Here is a 19259-nt window from a genome sequence, read left to right as displayed (position 1 = left end):
ATTATATTAAGTTAAAATAATCGGTATCGGAGTTGAAAAAAATCATAAATCGGTCGACCTCTACCCCAAACATTGCAATCTCCATTAACTCAAACTGGGACACTGTTCGGTTAACCATTAACTTCCTCATTGTACTATTTCCCATAAAGACCCAGTCTATCAACCACCTCACTGATAAAAGTGTGGCGTCTCTTAAATGTATATAGTTTTAACTCTGGTACAGGAATAGAGGGGAAAGGAGTAGGACAAAGCATTTGAAGATCATTGTTTGTGCATTTCCACTGTGACGTTTCAGTATTCTCATAGTTCTGCCTATCTAACAACACGCACTATTTGGATACTTTAAAAATGACTTATGATGTTTATATGCCATCTGTTATTACGCCTGTTTGTCTTTTTAGTTCATATGGATGGTACAGACAAAACCAAAGTCTGGACAAACGTTGAAGCCTCTGGATCTACAGAGATGAAGCCACAGGGACTATTGACATGATCATAGGAGCAGGGCCTTGATCAGTACAAACTAAGGCAAAATGCAAATCACCAAGCCTGTCATGAGTCATGACAAAAGCAGGATATGAGTGAGCGATAACGCTCCACAAAGCAAATGAGGAAACACTTGGTATAGTACGAGAGAAAGACAAAAACGGAGTGTGGATGAGAGAGAGAAATAGTAGTATTTCTAGAAATAGTACACAGACACCAGCATAGATCTTTAAAATGACCTCTATCCAGAAGATTTGTTCCAAGCTAATGAATACAGCTATGATACAGAGGCAGGTATAGGGCATGGGAAAGTGGACAAAGACAGAAGGAGAGAGAGAGGAGGAGAGACAATAGCACTGTATCAGAAGAACCTTTACTTGGACAGATACTGGTTATTCTTCAAACCCACTAGTCACCCAGACAACTGGAGCAGCTATATCTGGACTCCAACTATGGTGTGAATAGAAAGTGGCCTTAAATAACCTAAACCTAAATACCAACACACTCTCGGTCTCAGGTGAATCTCTGTGTAGACCAGAGGTCACTAGCCCTGCTCCTACAGACCTAATACACTAAAGGGTGTGCAGGCTTTTGTTCCAGCCCAGCTCTAACATACCCACTGACGTGACCGGACCAATCTACTACTCATAAAACCCCTGATCAGTGGAATTAGTTGACTTAAGTGTTGGGCTGCAACAAAAACCTGCACACCCTGTAGCTAGAGACAAGAGTCTGTGAACACAAGCTACAAGTGATGAGGGGTTGAAGGGTTGAGAGTCGCACACTGTCATCATTATGTCTGTCAAGTGGTAATTCTCATCAATGTAATGTCATTCACAACTCGGCATTAAGAAGACAAGTAGGACCATTCAAGCTTAACAGAGTGGCATTCTACCTCTAATATGCTATATGGTTGTATTTGAAGCGAGTACACTGATGGTTTGGGTAGTTGGGAACGCCAATGCACACACTGTATTCTTTATCATGCACACACTGTATTCTTTATCATGCACACATTTGGTCTGCGCTAGTGTGATTTGCTGCAGTTACAACGTGGCTAAAATAGACTTTCACACAACATGCAATCAGACTCATGCTAACTTGACTCTGCACAAATACCTTGGACGACTAACCGTGTTACATTTCTCTCGACGTTTTTAGTAGGAAGACGGTATTACAAATTGAAACCACTGTGCCAGCTCACAAGGCAGTTGTCACAGGTCGATAATCAACTTAAAGTGGCCCCACACAAGTACAAATGAATGTGTTGCGCACACACACACACACACACGTTTCGTAATGGTTGCCAACCACATCTGCTCTGTCTGGCCAAAAAGCTCCTTCAGTTGTTTGTCAGTCATAGCATGCCTGGTAAACTATAAATCCTTTCAGACATTTGCCCTCTCACACACATATTTCCCTATACTTCTATATATTGAATATTTTCCATATAGGCCTCCCAAGTCAAGAGAACAGATGGCATGCATTCGTATAGACACAACATTAGCTAACTCATGCCATTATAATAACATAGCCACAACATTAGCAGACTCGTGCCATATATAATAACACAGCCACAACATTAGCCAACTCCTGCCATTATAATAACATAGCACAACATTAGCTAACTCCTGCCATTATAATAACATAGCCACAACTTAGCAACTCATACCATTATAATAACATAGCCACAACCTAGGATAGTAAAACCATACCATCATAATAACATCTAAACAGTTGATAAAGTACAACCACAGCATCAGTTTGTGAAATATCGTATCTTGGTATATGTTAACCCCATTTTGCAAGTACTGTGGTTCAACAGGCCTACAACCAAATCAACCTGTGGTTCAACAGGCCTATAGTCCTTCTGAAGGCCTTTTGACTGGCTCTTACACAACCTAGGTAAGGCCAACAATACACATATGACAAAACAATACATCAGCTATGAAGTGAACCTAAGCCTCTATGATCTTCAAAATAACAGACCTCTTTACTGTACTTCTGGTCAATGTTTGCAATGTTTTCATTAGACTGAAAGCATACTGAAATACACACACATCTCTATCACACACACACACACACACACACAACCACACACACACCACACACACACGCACATCTGATAAGAGCGTCTGCTAAATGACTTAAATGTAAATGTAAATCTCTAGTTTCCAGTCAATTTGTTAGTCTGCCCCAAATGTATTGACATTACAAAGTTGCAGGGAGGGGAGAAGAACAAACACAAAGTCCTCTGTGCCGGCTCTCTCAGGGATAATGAACGCAAACGGAGTCAGAGGCTAACTACAGCAGCATAGACACAGAGACGGTATGCTAATAATGCTAATAACATTAGGTTATTCGATTGATTGACTAACTGAGTATATCACTTACTGTTGTAAATGACAGTTACTTCCTGTGCTGCTAGGAGTATCCTTGCATTGATTGGACGCAGGTACAGTTGCTAGGACAGTCTCTCCTACAGAGTGAGTGAGCCCGAGTCAAAAACCAATGGCCTCTACAGCTGCTGCTTCTCTTGTCAGCTACCTTAGGGAGAGAGAGAGAGAGTGAGTGAGGAGGGAAGGCGGGAGGAGTGGGGTTATAATGGAGAGCTGGGGAGGGACAGAAAGAGAGGGTGTGTGTGACAGACAAAGTGTGTGTGTGTGTGTGTGTGTGTGTGTGTGTGGTGTTGTGTGGTGTGTGTGTGTGTGAGAATGAGAGTGGAAGACCGTCTGTGAGTCTGCACTTGTACACCCTGTCATATTGCAGCTGCAGGACAAAGGAAAAGGGGGAAAATAAGCACTCCGGAAAGGAAATCGCACAACACTGGTTGTTACCTGGACTTCTAGTTTGGTATTATTACAGTAGCCAGCAGGGGCATACAGTCATCATGCAGTGATGTCGAGGAGGGTAGTGTAAAAGCGAGCACAGGTCCGCGCGACTCAGCTGTAACAGATAGTAGTGACAGGAATAGGGTTGACAGATATGCACTAGACAGAGTAGCATTACCTTGTAGCACTGTCCTTGGATTGGCTGGTCCTGGGGGTACTGGCCCAGTTTCCCTGCTGGCTTTATGGGCATCTGTGTGGGGGCGGCCCCTGATAGGAGGGAGGAGTTGGCTGAGCACTGGGGGCCACAGGCCCCTGTGTGGTTGTGTACTGCATGGGCTGCCCCAGAGGTAGGGGTCCCTGACCAGGAGCGGAGGGTCAGCCATGCCTGGAACATACTGCTGCCCGGTAAAGCCCTGGACCATACTGCTGCCCGGAAAAGGGAGAGACGACCCAGAGGGCGGGCAAAATGGAACCGAGATATGTGTGACCTCAAAACAAAAACTGGGCACACAAATCTATAATTTCGTTATGACGAGGAATACAAAAACAAAATTGAAAAGCTATAAACTTACCGAGATAAACCTCACCAAATAAGGGAAGTTGCAGCTTAACGCTTCGCAAAATCTGATACCCAGAGTTTTATTAAAAGCACTAACGGTTTCTGCTTGAAATGTGAAGGCCACCACCTGACTACTTATACGAGAATGGCCCATGTTTGAAGTTGTACACTAACAAAATACAACCTCTTTCACACCTTACAACGGTTTAAACTCAATATAAAGCCCTCCATCTCTTTAGTATCAAAATCATATCTAGAGTGACAATGTACGTACCGTCTGGTTGCTGCTGGTAGTTTAATACGTGAGCGAGTTCAGTTTGCGTTCAGTACAATCAGACATTCTCACTTTTGCTGTTTACACCACGTGGCTTGCCAAATCAAATGCTTACTCATGCACAGTTGTATTACGCCTACAGTTCAAATCTATTACCCTACAGCTATATAATGAATATCTGTTTTCTAAAGTAGAAGAGATGATTAAACAGATACTCTTAAAATAATGTCTCACAAAAATATGCTGATATATTTAATTCAAAATTGACGGCTATAGTGACGTGCAACCATTACCTAAGAAATATGTTAGGCTCATGTTGTTTGGTTCCCAAATGCTCTCTTAAATCTGCTTACAGGTTTTAGAAAACGATCAGTGCCTAATGTACGATTGAACATAGATTTTAAAACTAACCGGTGGATTGACACAGACACTCATGTGTATGATATGCGAGGTATGGCATATTGGATTAGTCAGCCTATACCAGTCAGACCATAGGAGCAGAATAGAAGAGAATGCAGCTCACCTGAATATGCGAAGGCCTTCAATACACTCATAGATGCACTTGGTACCCATTTGCTGCGTCCATAGTATTTTTACGTTAGGCTAGTCATGGAAAAGTTATCGACAACTTAGAAAAGGAAGTTTTCTAATCCTCTACAGCTTCGGGCGGAGTCCTAATAAGTGGCTGCCAGTTATAAGAACGTTCTATCGTTTCTGGTTCATCAAAACAAGGGTGGTGATTAGCGCCACCTCTCTCTGTGTCTGCCTGAGACACGAAGCCCTGGTTAACAGGATGCAGTCAACACAGCCTAGGCAACAGTGACTTATGACGTTCAAGGTGAGGTGACTGGGATTGACATATGGGCCGAGAACTGCGTTGATTGGGTATATCTGGTATCCGAGGTTGTAGGGGCGGCATTCTCTGCCCTGAGGGGTGGCTAAGCTAATGCGCACCACACCCATCAATATGCTAGGGTTGCCTATATTCAGCTGCATCTCTAGAGGTGTACTTGGAGTAGTTTCCCAAAGGGAAACAACAATGCAGTGTGGTGTTAAGAACAACTCAATCTAATATGCCGTACGTAGCTCGACAGAAATTAGGGCCATATTACACCTATTGGGATAAATGTTTTCAAAACAGGGCCACATTACCCAACATTGACAGTAGGCACTGTACGAAAAACACCACTACAGAACACATTCGCCGAAGTAACTCCCCATAAAATTGTAGGGGGACATTGGGGCTACCCTACCGACATGTTAGCTATGAACTGTGTGCTTGTAGCCCGCACTCACGTACCGGTCACGGGATTGTTCCATCATATGTGACAAAAAAGCGTTACTGTTTGTTTGAATAGAAAGTGGCCTTAAATACCTAAACCTAAATACCAACACACTCTCGGTCTCAGCTGAATCTCTGTGTAGACCAGAGGTCACTAGCCCTGCTCCTACAGACCTAATACACTAAAGGGTGTGCAGGCTTTTGTTCCAGCCCAGCTCTAACATACCCACTGACGTGACCGGACCAATCTACTACTCATAAAACCCCTGATCAGTGGAATTAGTTGACTTAAGTGTTGGGCTGCAACAAAACCCTGCACACCCTGTAGCTAGAGACAAGAGTCTGTGAACACAAGCTACAAGTGATGAGGGGTTGAAGGGTTGAGAGTCGCACACTGTCATCATTATGTCTGTCAAGTGGTAATTCTCATCAATGTAATGTCATTCACAACTCGGCATTAAGAAGACAAGTAGGACCATTCAAGCTTAACAGAGTGGCATTCTACCTCTAATATGCTAACAGACAGAGATTTTTGCTATTTTAGCCATATGGTTGTATTTGAAGCGAGTACACTGATGGTTTGGGTAGTTGGGAACGCCAATGCACACACTGTATTCTTTATCATGCACACACTGTATTCTTTATCATGCACACACTGTATTCTTTATCATGCACACATTTGGTCTGCGCTAGTGTGATTTGCTGCAGTTACAACGTGGCTAAAATAGAGACTTTCACACAACATGCAATCAGACTCATGCTAACTTGACTCTGCACAAATACCTTGGACGACTACACCGTGTTACATTCTCTCGACGTTTTTAGTAGGAAGACGGTATTACAAATTGAAACCACTGTGCCAGCTCACAAGGCAGTTGTCACAGGTCGATAATCAACTTAAAGTGGCCCCACACAAGTACAAATGAATGTGTTGCGCACACACACACACACACACGTTCTGTAATGGTTGCCAACCACATCTGCTCTGTCTGGCCAAAAGCTCCTTCAGTTGTTTGTCAGTCATAGCATGCCTGGTAAACTATAAATCCTTTCAGACATTTGCCCTCTCACACACATATTTCCCTATACTTCTATATATTGAATATTTTCCATATAGGCCTCCCAAGTCAAGAGAACAGATGGCATGCATTCGTATAGACACAACATTAGCAGATCGTGCCATTATTATAACACAGCCATACAAATTAGCCAACTCCTGCCATTTATAATAACATAAGCCAACAAATTAGCAGGGACTCCTGCCATTATAATAAACAAGGGACACAAACTTTAGCTAGACTCATTGACCATTATAATAACATAGCCACAACCTTAGGATAGATAAACCATACCATCATAATAACATCAAACCAGCTTGATAAAGTACAACCACAGCATCAGTTTGTGAAATATAGTATCTTGGTATATGTTAACCCCATTTTGCAAGTACTGTGGTTCAACAGGCCTACAACCAAATCAACCTGTGGTTCAACAGGCCTATAGTCCTTCTGAAGGCCTTTTGACTGGCTCTTACACAACCTAGGTAAGGCCAACAATACACATATGACAAAACAATACATCAGCTATGAAGTGAACCTCTATGATCTTCAAAATGACAGACCTCTTTACTGTGCTTCTGGTCAATGTTTGCAATGTTTTCATTAGACTGAAAGCATACTGTGAAGTCCACACACCACATAAAACAACCACAACCACACGAAAGCCAACACCAACCTAACACCGTGCACACCAACACACCCACACCACACCACCACCCACCAACACAACCACAACGCCCCTACTCCATCCACACTATCACCTCACCTATAAGCACACACCACAACACCACAACCTTCGCAACACACACAATCAAAACACCCCACCAACCACAGCCACAGCCCAACACTACCCACACTACCCAGGAACACCAACCACAACATACCCCTCTTAGTTTTCAGACCCCATCGACGTCTTTGTTCTGAGTCTGTCGCCCCATATTATCGTTATTTGCAGACTTTACCATGATAGTTTTCTGGGTTTCCACAAGAGGGAGATAAAGTGAGAGATAATCACAAACAACACACATGTTATGGCATAGATCCATCCATGTACAAACAAGCCGGGACTTCGTACTTCTAGGATTTATACATTAGGCCAGTTCCATACAACCTGGATGTCATAGGGCTAACGTTACGGGCAAGCATAGGGACGGAAGACGGGTTATTGCTAATAATGCTAATAAACATTAAGAGTTTATTCGATTGACTGTGATTCATGCAATCTGAGTATATCACGTTACTGTTGTAAATGACAGTTACTTGCCTTGCTCTGCTGCTTACGGAGACATAATTCCTTGGGCTCATTGATTGGACGCAGTTACCCAGTTGCTAGGGACAGTCTCTCACTACAGAGTGAGTGACCCAGCTCAAAATAGAAAACAAACAAAAAACAAAAGATAAAAAAAAAAAAAAAAAAAACAACAAAACAAAAAGAACCAAGGAGGAATAAACACAAATAAAAATAAAAATAGGACTCAAAGTCACATTCCTATCCCAAAATGATAGCCCTCTCCAGTTGCCGCTACCAAAAGGACACGAGCAGCTATTGGTCTACTTGTACGCTACTTAGAGAGCAGCGAGAGAGTGATTGAGGGAGGGTGAACCCGAGGGAGGTGGATATTATGGATTAGTTTATGGAGATGGCACGAAAAGAGGAGCGTTAGTGTGATGTGACAGGACCATAAGTGTTCGCTCAGTGTGCTCGAGTTGTGTGTTGTGTGTGGTGGTGTGATGTGTGTAGATCACAGGCTTCACTGGTACGTGAGACTCGTGTCTGAGAATTGAGAACTGAGAGTGGGAGACCGTGTCTGTGGAGTCTGCACTTGTACACCCTGTCATATTGCAGCTGCAGGGAATGATCCCTCCCTCTCTCTCTGTCATACTATCTGCCTCCGTCTGGTGCTCTGATTAGAGCCATTCATTTGCGTCAGTCAAATCAGACATCTCACTTTCTGCTTTACACACGGCTGCCAAATCAAATGCCTTACTCATGCACTAGTTTATTACGCTACAGTTCAACATCTATTACCTACAGCTATTATAATGAATCTGTTTTTCTAAAGTAGAAGATGACTGATTAACAAACAATAATGCTCAAATATGATCATAATCAAACCAGTGACGTGCAACCAACCAAGATAAACTTAGCTCATGTTGTTTGGTCCCAAAATGCTCTCTAAATCTGGCTTACAGGTTTTAGAAACAATTGTCCATTGTAGTTTGACAATTAAACTAACCGGGAAACTAGGACACTTCGGCTATATGCGGATGGCATATGGTAGGCCAACATCAGACAATGGGCAATAAAGGAATGCACTGAATATGAAAGGCGTGAATACATCATAGATCTGTGACCATTTGGCTGGTCATGAACTGTTAGGCTATTCATGGAAAAGTATCACAACTTAGAAAAGGCATGTTCTAAGTTACAGCTCGGAGTAATAAGGGCTGCCATATAAGGACATTTCTATTTGGTCATCAAAAAGGGTGGTGATAGCGCCACCTCCTGCTGTGTTTCCGAACTAATATAACAGGATGCAGTCAACACAGCCTAGGCAACAGTGACTATGACGTTCAAAGAGTGAGGTGACTGGATCTGACATGCAGTAACTCGCTTGATTGTATCTGTATCGAGGTGCTAAAGTATATTGCAAACACCCATCAATATGTAGGGTTGGTATAGTCAGTGTCAAGGGTGTGTTGGATAGTTCCAAAGACTAACATCAGTTGTTTAACAATATCAATATGCAGTAGATGACAGAATAGGGCCATATACACCTATTTTGATAAATGTTTTCAAAACATGGCCACATTACCACATTGACAGAGGACTGGTACGAAAACACCACTACAGAACACATTGACAGTACTCATAAAATTGTAGCCTACCACAATTATACCGGTAGGGGATTTTCAAAGACAAACGTTACTGTTTGTTTGAAACATTGCAAAAATGGTGTCGCAAACAGAAACAATGTTGCAAACAGAAACATGGCAAGTCCTGTTTGTAGACTATCCTATTCAATATTTACCTGGCCTCTGCCTATATCCCGTTGTAATTTGTCGTCCACAATGAATCAATTGCATGTAAACTAAAGATTGACATGTTTGGGGTCAAAAGGAAATGTTAATTATCGACTTGAATTGTCGGCAACTGGATGGGTGTGATTCATTTGTCAATTAGGCCTAACAAAGATTAGATCATGTTGTCGTGATACGATCCGATTTGCCTCAGCCAATTTTCCAGTTGACTAGCTAACGTTACATCTCTCTTCATCTTTTCTGCTGATAATTACTTCTCTATGCTGCAACTGAAAAGGGTGACAGTCGTGTACAATTAGTTAATGTGTCCTACTTTTTTGAGATAAAGTTTATTTTGAGAACATTTTCAAAGAGCACGGGCGTTTTMCATTTCCACCGACAACAAAAGGGCAGGGATCCTACCACTTGATCCCACCCAATGTGAGCGAGCCTATGGAAACTTCGCTTCATCAAGTTGGTCACCCTTTTCTTTGTTTAGAAGATAATTACCAAAATGCAACTATCAACAGATAATACTGTGACATACGATAACAAGTTTATAGAGACTTACGCATTTGCTTTTATCCAAGTTCTTCAAGGTCGTTGTCGGCAAACTTGACAGGAACTTTTCATCCGGACTTCGAGCTGTCAAAGCGCTGGGTCCGTCTGTATTTGGTCATCTTGGAAGCGAAGCATTATGGAACATGTAGTTTCACGGGCAACCTCCTTGCTTAGCGAGAATTTGAACCAGTGGCCCCATGGAACAGTAACAGACATGATGAACACCTCAACAATTTCGCATTCATGCGCAAATATGAGAAATATTTAGTGAAATTGTATGTATTACAAATGTCAATGTGTTCAGAATGTGTCTCAAATGTAAATATAAGATGTACACACAGACCTTGTTGTTTGATTTCAACAGACAAAACATTACTATAGAAAAGCAACACAGTTGAGGGCAGTGTCACACCACCTAAAAAGTTCCAGTGGAAGTTCCCTGGGTACGTCATAAAAGTAACTGCCCTGCAGTTTGCAGCCCAGCCATGTTCAAATTAGAGGCAGTCAAATGAAAAGTATTTTAGTCATGTCCTGCTGCTCCATGGATCATTTTGATGATACTATATCTGACATTTCAGGCATTCATCTAGTAGGTTAAAGGAGGCAGTCAACCTCAAGGCAGCAGATTACAAGCATGGAAATTATTAATAAGCTTGGCCTACTTCCTATATTACATTTTGAGGCTGTTTATTGACTTTCTTAGATATTATTTATGGTTATATTCATACTTATTTTTTGAAAGATAAAACTGGATGGATGTAATAATATTCAAGGGTGCAAATGGGTACAGATATACAGTATTGTGCAAAAGTTTTAGGCAGGTGTGAAAAAATGCTGTAAAGTAAGAATGCTTTAAAAAATCGACATATTAATYGATTATATGGTAGTCTAGTGGTTAGAGCATTGGGCCAGTAACCGGAAGGTTGCTAGATTGAATCCCCGAGCTGACAAGGTAAGGATCTGTCATTCTGCCCCTGAACAAGGCACTTAACCCACTCATCATTGTAAATAAGAATTTGTTCTTAACTGATTTGCCTAGTTAAATAAATATTAAATTAACTAAATGCAAAGTGAGTGAACAGTAGAAAAATCTAAATCAAATCCATATTTGGTGTGACCACTGTTTGCCTTCAAAACAGCATCAATTCTTGTAGGTACACTTGCACAAAGTCAGGGATTGTGTAAGCATATAGTCAGGTGTATGATTATACCACACAGGTGCTAATGATCATCAATTCAATATGTAGGTTGAAACACAATCATTAACTGAAACAGAAACATGGATGTAGGAGGAATAAAACTGGGTGAGGATCAGCTTACAAGGTGAGGTTGCTGAAGACAGTTTACTGTCAAAAGTCATACAACATGGAAAGACTGAGCACAGCAACAAGACACAAGGTAGTATTCACCCCCCCCCCCTTGGCATTTTTCCTATTTTGTTGCCTTACAACCTGGAATTGAAATAGACTATTTGGGGGTTTGTATCATTTGATTTACACAACATGCCTACCACTTTGAAGATGCAAAATATTTTTTCTTGTGAAACAAACAAGAAATAAGACAAAAAAACAGAACTTGAGCGTGCATAACTATTCACCACCCCAAAGTCAATATTTTCTAGAGTCACCTTTTGCAGCAATTACAGCTGCAAGTCTCTTGGGATATGTCTCTATAAGCTTGGCACATCTAGCCACTGGGATTTTTGCACATTCTTCAAGGCAAAACTGCTACAGCTCCTGCTGGTGTACAGCCATCTTTAAGTCATACCACAGATTCTCAATTGGATTGAGGTCTGGGCTTTGACTAGACCATTCCAAGACATYTAAACGTGTCCCCTTAAACCACTTGAGTGTTGCTTTAGCAGTATGCTTAGGGTCATTGTCCTGCTGGAATGTGAACCTCCGTCCCAGTCTCAAATCTCTGGAAGACTGAAACAGGTTTCCCTCAAGAATTTCCTTGTATTTAGCGCCATCCATCATTCCTTCAATTCTGACCAGCTGCCCAGTCCCTGCCGATGAAAAATATCCCKACATGATGCTGCCACCACCATGCTTCACTGTGGGGGTGGTGTTCTTGGGGTGATGTGAGGTGTTGGGTTTGTGCCAGACATAGCTTTTTCCTAGCTGGCCGCAAAGCTCCATTTTAGTCTCGTCTGACCAGAGTACCTCCTTTCATATGTTTGGGGAGTCTCCCACATGCCTTTTGGCGAATACCAAACGTGTTTGCTTATTTCTTTCTTTAAGCAATGGCCTCTCTTCCGTAAAGCCCAGTTCTGTGGAGTGTATGGCTTAAAGTGTTCCTATGGACAGATACTCCCATCTCCGCTGTGGAGCTTTGCAGCTCCTTCAGGGTTATCTTTGGTCTCTTTGTTGCCTCTCTGATTAATGCCTTCCTTGCCTGGTCTGTGAGATTTGGTGGGTCTGTGAGATCTGCCTCCCTTGGCAGGATTGTTGTGGTGCCATATTCTTTAAATTTTTTAATAATGGATTTAATGGTGCTCCGTGGGATGTTCAAAGTTTCCGATATTTTTTAMAACCCAACCCTTATCTGTACTTCTCCACAACTTTGTCCCTAACCTGTTTGAAGAGCTCCTTGGTCTTCATGGTGTCGCTTGCTTGTGGTGCCCATTGCTTAGTGGTGTGTCAGACTCTGGGTCCTTTCAGAACAGGTGTATACAGTTGAAGTCGGAAGTTAACATACACCTTAGCCAAATACATTTAAACTCAATTTTTCACAATTCCTGACATTTAATCCTATCAAAAATTCCCTGTCTTAAGTCAGTTAGGATCAGCACTTTATTTTAAGATGTTACTTCAATATATCCACATAATTTTCCTTCCTCGTGATGCCATCTATTTTGTGAAGTGCACCAGTCCCTCCTGCAACAAAGCACCCCCACAACATGATGCTGCCACCCCCGTGCTTCACGGTTTTTGATGGTGTTCTTTGGCTTGCAAGCCTCTCCCTTTTTCATCCAAACATAAAAATGGTCATTATGGCCAAACAATTATATTTTTGTTTCATCAGACCAGAGGACATTTCTCCAAAATGTACGATTTTTGTCCTCATGTGCAGTTGCAAACTGTAGTCTGGCTTTTTTTATGGCGGTTTTGGAGCACTGGCTTCTTCCTTGCTGAGCGGCCTTTCAGGTTATGTCGATATAGGACTCCTTTTACTGTGGATATAGATACTTTTGTACCTGTTTCCTCCAGCATCTTCACAAGGTCCTTTGCTGTTGTTCTGGGATTGATTTGCACTTTTCGCACCAAAGTACGTTAATCTCTAGGAGACAGAACGCGTCTCCTTCCTGAGCGGTATGATGGCTGTGTGGTCCCATGGTTTTTATACTTGCGTACTATTGTTTGTACAGATGAACGTGGTACCTTCAGGTGTTTGAGGTATTGGCTGATTTCTTTTGATTTTCACATAATTTTACATTTAAGTCATTTAGCAGACGCTCTTATCCAGAGCGACTTACAAATTGTCAAGCAAAGAGGCACTGAGTTTGAAGGTAGGCCTTGAAATACATCCACAGGTACTCCTCCAATTGACTCAAATGATGTCAATTAGCCTATCATGACACATGACTTGTGTCATGCACAAAGTAGATGTCCTAACCGACTTGGTTGAAAAACAAGTTTTAATGACTCCGACCTAAGTGTATGTAAATTTCCATCTTCAACTGTATATACTGAGATCATGTGACAGATCATGTGACACTTAAATAAAGTCCACCTGTGTGCAATCTAACTAAATATGTGACTTCTGAAGGGAATTGGTTGCACCAGACCTTATTTAGGGGCTTCATAACAAAGGGGGTGAATACATATGCACGCACCACTTTTACGTTTTCTTTTAAACAAGTTATTTTTTTCATTTCACTTCACCAATTTGGACTATTTTGTGTATGTCCATGACATGAAATCCAAATAAAAATCTATTTAAATTACGGTTTGTAATGCAACAAAATAGGAAAAACGTCAAGGGGGTGAATATTTTGCAAGGCACTGTATACTGCATCAGCAAGGTCTCTCCCCGACAGAAATGTCAAGGCAGACAGGGGTTTCCAGATGTGCTATCCAAGCTCTTTTGAAGAAGCACAAAGAAACGGCCAACGTTGAGGACCGTAGACGTAGTGGTCGACCAAGGAAACTTACTGCAGCAGATGAAAGACACATCATGCTTACTTCCCTTCGCAATCAGAAGATGTCCAGCAGTGCCATCAGCTCAGAATTGGCAGAGAACAGTGGGACCCTGGTACACCCATCTACTGTCCGGAGAAGTCTGGTCAGAAGTGGCCTTCATGGAAGACTTGCGGCCAAAAAGCCATACCTCGACGTGGACACAAGGCCAAGAAACTCAACTATGCACAAAAACACAGGAACTGGGGTGCAGAAAAATGGCAGCAGGTGCTCTGGACTGATGAGTCAAAATTTGAAATATTTGGCTGTAGCAGAAGGCAGTTTGTTCGCCGAAGGGCTGGAGAGCAGTACACAAATGAGTGTCTGCAGGCAACAGTGAAGCATGGTGGAGGTTCCTTGCAAGTCTGGGGCTGCATTTCTGCAAATGGAGTTGGGGGTTTGGTCAGAATTAATGGTCTCCTCAATGCTGATAAGTAAAGGCAGATACTTATCCATCATGCAATACCATCAGGGAGGCATCTGATTGYCCCCAAATGTATTCTGCAGCATGACAACGACCCCAAACATACAGTGAAAATCATTAAGAACTATCTTCAGTGTAAAGAAGAACAAGGAGTCCTGGACGTGATGYTATGGCCCCCACAGAGCCCTCATCTCAACATCATCAAGTCTGTCTGGGATTACATGAAGAGAGAGAAGCACCTGAGGCTGCCTAAATCAACAGAAGAACTGTGGTTAGTTCTCCAAGATACCTGCCGAGTTCCTTCAAAAACTGTGTGCAAGTGTACCTAAAAGAATGGATGCTGTTTCGAAGGCAAAGCTTGGTCACACCAAATATTGATTTGATGTAGATTTTTCTTCTGTTCCACTCACTTTGCATTTTGTTAATTGATAAATATAATTATTAATATGTCTATTCTTGAAAGCATTCTTACTTTACAGCATTTTTTCACACCTGCCTAAAACTTTTGCACAATACTGTATTTGGTGAGAAAATTGTAAAAGACCAATTTGCTGTGAAATTGTACCACTCCTCCCAAAACAGCAGGAACTCTTATGGGCTTGATGTCTCTTCCTGTCACGACTTCTGCCGAAGTTGGTGCCTCTCCTTGTTCGGGTGGCGTTCGGCGCTCATTGTCACCGGCTTTCTAGCTTCCACCAATCCATGTTTCTGTTTTCCATTTGTTATGTCTTGAGTGTACACACCTGGTTCCCATTAAGTTATTCATATTTCCCTATTTAACCCTCTAGTTCTCATTATGTTTTGTGCGTGATTGTTCCTGGTTTGTGTTGGTCTTTTGTGTTAGGGTTTGTGATCCCTGCGTGGATTTATTTCCTGATTATTTTCCCAGCGTAAAGTTTGTTATTTTACTCAGTTCTGTGTCCTGCGCCTGACTCGTTCTCACCTCTGCACAACTAACACCTGACATTCCCATTCTAAAGATGGGCTTCATCTCTCTCCTACTCTATATCTAGATTCTCCCAGACTCCTTAAGATGCCTACACTGGGTTGGAGCAGCAAATGCTGGCTATTTTAACCCTCAGAGAGAACCACCAAACCCCTTTGGGAATGCATCCATCTGACCCTGAACAACACATACACACACACACACCAATGGAGGCTGCTGAGGGGAGGACGCCTTATAATAATGGCTGGAWTGGAGTCATTGGATTGGTATGAACCATGTGGATACCACGTGTTTGTGTTTGAAACCATTCCATCAACTCCATTCCAGCCATTATGAGTCGTCCTCCCCTCAGCAGCATCCAGTGACACACACACACACATGGAGGTGCTGATATATGGGGTAAAGCAGTATTTGAATGTTGTTTTCATGCGTAGGCTACTGTCTACCTCTAGTGGCTAAAGTCATGTACAGAAATGTACAGTAATAGCACAAAGCAATGCATTGACTTTCAAAATGTGTTAAATTAAATATTTGTACATGAAAAACATGTTAAATATAAATTGATGGATAAAAAATTGGATTATCAGTTTTGAAATACCTATAGTATATTTTGAATGTAAAAATACATATACACGCTGTCTGTACAAAACATTGCGAACACTTTCCTATTATTGAGTTGCACACCCCCTTTTMCCCTCAGAACAGCCTCAATTCGTCGGGGCATGGACTCTACAAAGCGTTCCACAGGGATGCTGGCCCATGTTGACTCCAATGCTTCCCACATTTGTTTTAAGTTGGACTGGATGTCCTTTGGGTGGTGGATTATTCTTGATACACATGGGAAACTGTTAGTTACCATTAGTTACAGTGAAAACCCAGCAGCATTGCAGTTCTTCACACAAACCAGTGCACCTGGCACCTACTACCATACGCCGTTCAAAGGCACTTAGATTTTTTGTCTTGCCCATTTACCCTCTGAATGGCACACATACATAATCCATATCTATATTGTCTCAAGGCTTAAAAATCCTTATTTAACCTGTCTCCTCGCCTTCATCAACACTGATTGAAGTGGATTTAACAAGTGATCATAGCTTTCACCTGGATAGTCTATGTCATGGAAAGAGCAGGTGTCCTTAATGTTTTGTACACTCAGTGTATATATACAGTTGAAGTCGGAAGTCGGAAGTGGTACCTTCAGGCGTATGGAAATTTCTCCCAAGGATGAACCAGACTTGTGGAGGTCCGCAAAWWTTTTTTCTGAGGTCTTGGCTGATTTCTTTTGATTTTCCCATGATATCAAGCAAAGAGGCATTGAGTTTGAAGGTAAACCTTGAAATACATCCACTGTTACACCTCCAATTGACTCAAATGATGTCAATTAGTCTACCAGAAGCTTCTAAAGCCATGACATCCTTTTCTGGAATTTTCCAAGCTGTTGACTCCAACCTAAGTGTATGTAAACTTCCGACTACAATTGTTTAAATACAGTATATAATATGCCATTTAGCAGATGCTTTTATCCAAAGTGACAGTCATGCGTGCATACATTTTACGTATGGTGGCACTGGGATCGAACCCACTACCCTGGCGTTACAAGCACCYTGCTCTACCAACTGAGTTACAAAGGACGTTATAGATATTATCACACATACTCTGTCATAGCTGTTGCATGCTAAACAATCCYCTTTATAGACAATATTATTATCCATATTAATCCATCAAAAAAGCATTGGTACTTTAACCTCTCTACACTAATCACTCGAACACGTTTTAATGTAGCAGAGTAGTCTAATTCTGTCTTGTGGTGTGAGATCATATATAGCTTCCCACTGTCCATTCTTCCGCATTAAACACAAGACTACAGTGTCTCACATTGGGGAAACAGCCYTTAATAATTTACAACACTCTCCATCAATCCAGCCAGTGAGCCGATGGGGCTGGTCCGGTCCCGGCCTCATCCTCTCCCAAGGACAATGGGGCCATTTCCTGTCGGGTGTAAAAGCAGAGACAGTGGAGTATTGTGAGGCAGGACATCATATCAGCCAGCCATGACCTTGGAGTGAAAGACTGACTCAGTCATATACACTGAGATTCATTGGTCCATTTTGCTTTGAGGTCGGAGAGGGCTGATTGGTCACTGGCACCCAAATGCAGTCATCAGAATGTTCAGATGACCCCTATGTGAACCGTTCAGAGCAGCTACAAGCCTTACTACAAGCCAATGAATACATCTGTGATATCGTGTAGAAGGAGGCTGTGTGTGTGGTGGTGTGTGTGTGTGTGTGTGTGTGTGTGTGTGTGTGTGTGTGTGTGTGTGTGTGTGTGTGTGTGTGTGTGTGTGTGTGTGTGTGTGTGTGTGTGTGTGTGTGTGTGTGTGTGTGTGTGTGTGTGTGTGTGTGTGTGTGTGTGTGTGTGTGTGCGCAAGAAAGAGAGAGAGAGGACAGAGGAACAGGGTGTGTTATGCTTGCCCATACAAGAAAACCAGATGGATGTTCTGTTTTTGATTCTGGAGAAATTCTTTTGAAACTCTACCTCAATGGTCCCATTTTAACAAAGAGTCAATACCCGTCTTTGAAGGCCCCTAAATAGGTGGCAAGACCGAGTCAATGAGTCAGAAACCCACATGAACCCCACACTATAATTCCTCCAGGCTAATGTTCAAGGACAAGGCATGCAGTGTGTAAACAATAGGACCATTCATCTCACTGAAAATCCTATGGCCACTTATCCACAATATCCATTAATCTCTAAAGAAAGCTTAGCAGAGTTAATGATATAGAATTGATTTAAAACAAATGAATGAAATTCTGCCTTTTTCTATTGTAATACACAATTGTAATCATTTTACACCACTTCAGAAGAAATTTAAAGTGAGTTATTGTGATATGAACAATCATGTGATCTCTTGAGCCAAAGTCTAAGTGTTGATTCACGAATGGACCAGTCAAACCATATCTCAACTTTGGGAGAAATTGCAGGTTCCCTGACCAATACGTTATTGATACATTCTTCCTAATAGGTTTGCATGTTAGGTTCTAATAGGTTCACTCAAAACGACAATTTGCTAAGAGTAGACTAGGCAACACAATCACAAAGTACACAAGTTTATGATGAGAAGTGTCAATTAGCCCTAAGGCTTTCAGACATTAGTCTGTCAACCACACACATGCTTTTACACCCAGACGGATGGCCTATATAATCAGCAGCACAGACCCAATATGCCGTGCCACCGGCCCTGGCCCCTGTCTCATCCAGTCTAGGGGGATAGAATATGGCTGTCACAATGGACAGCTAGCTGCTAGCCTGACAATAATACACCCTGAGGCAGGATATGGACTGACCTATTTCACTCTGTCATACAGCAAGCGAGAGAGAAACACTTTCCACATGTTCACTTTCTCTCTGTCACTTTCCTCACGTAACCTCCTTCTCTATCCTTTCTAGACTCCTAACACCATGCAGGGTGTCACTTTGAATTTTCATCCACAAGTTACCAAAACTCTCTCTGTGCCCAATGAGAAAGGTTTTTTTTTTTCTCGAAAAGACGAATGAGAGTGTGAATGTGGGTTAAAATTATGGATCCAGATTTATCTTGTATTTTGCGTCTGTCTTGCACTTTCTTCTTCTCCCTCT

At 42.0% G+C, this 19259-nt stretch overlaps 1 long non-coding RNA gene across 2 annotated transcripts in view; it reads right to left on the bottom strand.

Moving 5' to 3' along the window:
* LOC139023869 (uncharacterized) overlaps nucleotides 1-10262 on the bottom strand; it is a 22300-nt gene extending 12038 nt beyond the window's left edge. The window contains exons 1-2 of one of the 2 annotated variants that reach the window (XR_011475087.1): nucleotides 10083-10262; nucleotides 2881-3033 (exon numbers count right to left, since the gene is read on the bottom strand). This is a non-coding gene — a long non-coding RNA (uncharacterized lncRNA). The remainder of the gene's footprint in view (nucleotides 1-2880; nucleotides 3034-10082) is intronic. The other variant, XR_011475086.1, reaches the window with a different exon arrangement.
* Between the last annotated feature and the right edge of the window lie 8997 nt (nucleotides 10263-19259).

Source organism: Salvelinus sp. IW2-2015, unplaced genomic scaffold (assembly GCF_002910315.2).
Source record: "Salvelinus sp. IW2-2015 unplaced genomic scaffold, ASM291031v2 Un_scaffold19, whole genome shotgun sequence".
Taxonomy (NCBI): Eukaryota; Metazoa; Chordata; class Actinopteri; order Salmoniformes; family Salmonidae; genus Salvelinus; species Salvelinus sp. IW2-2015.
This window is presented reverse-complemented; position numbering and strand designations above follow the sequence as displayed.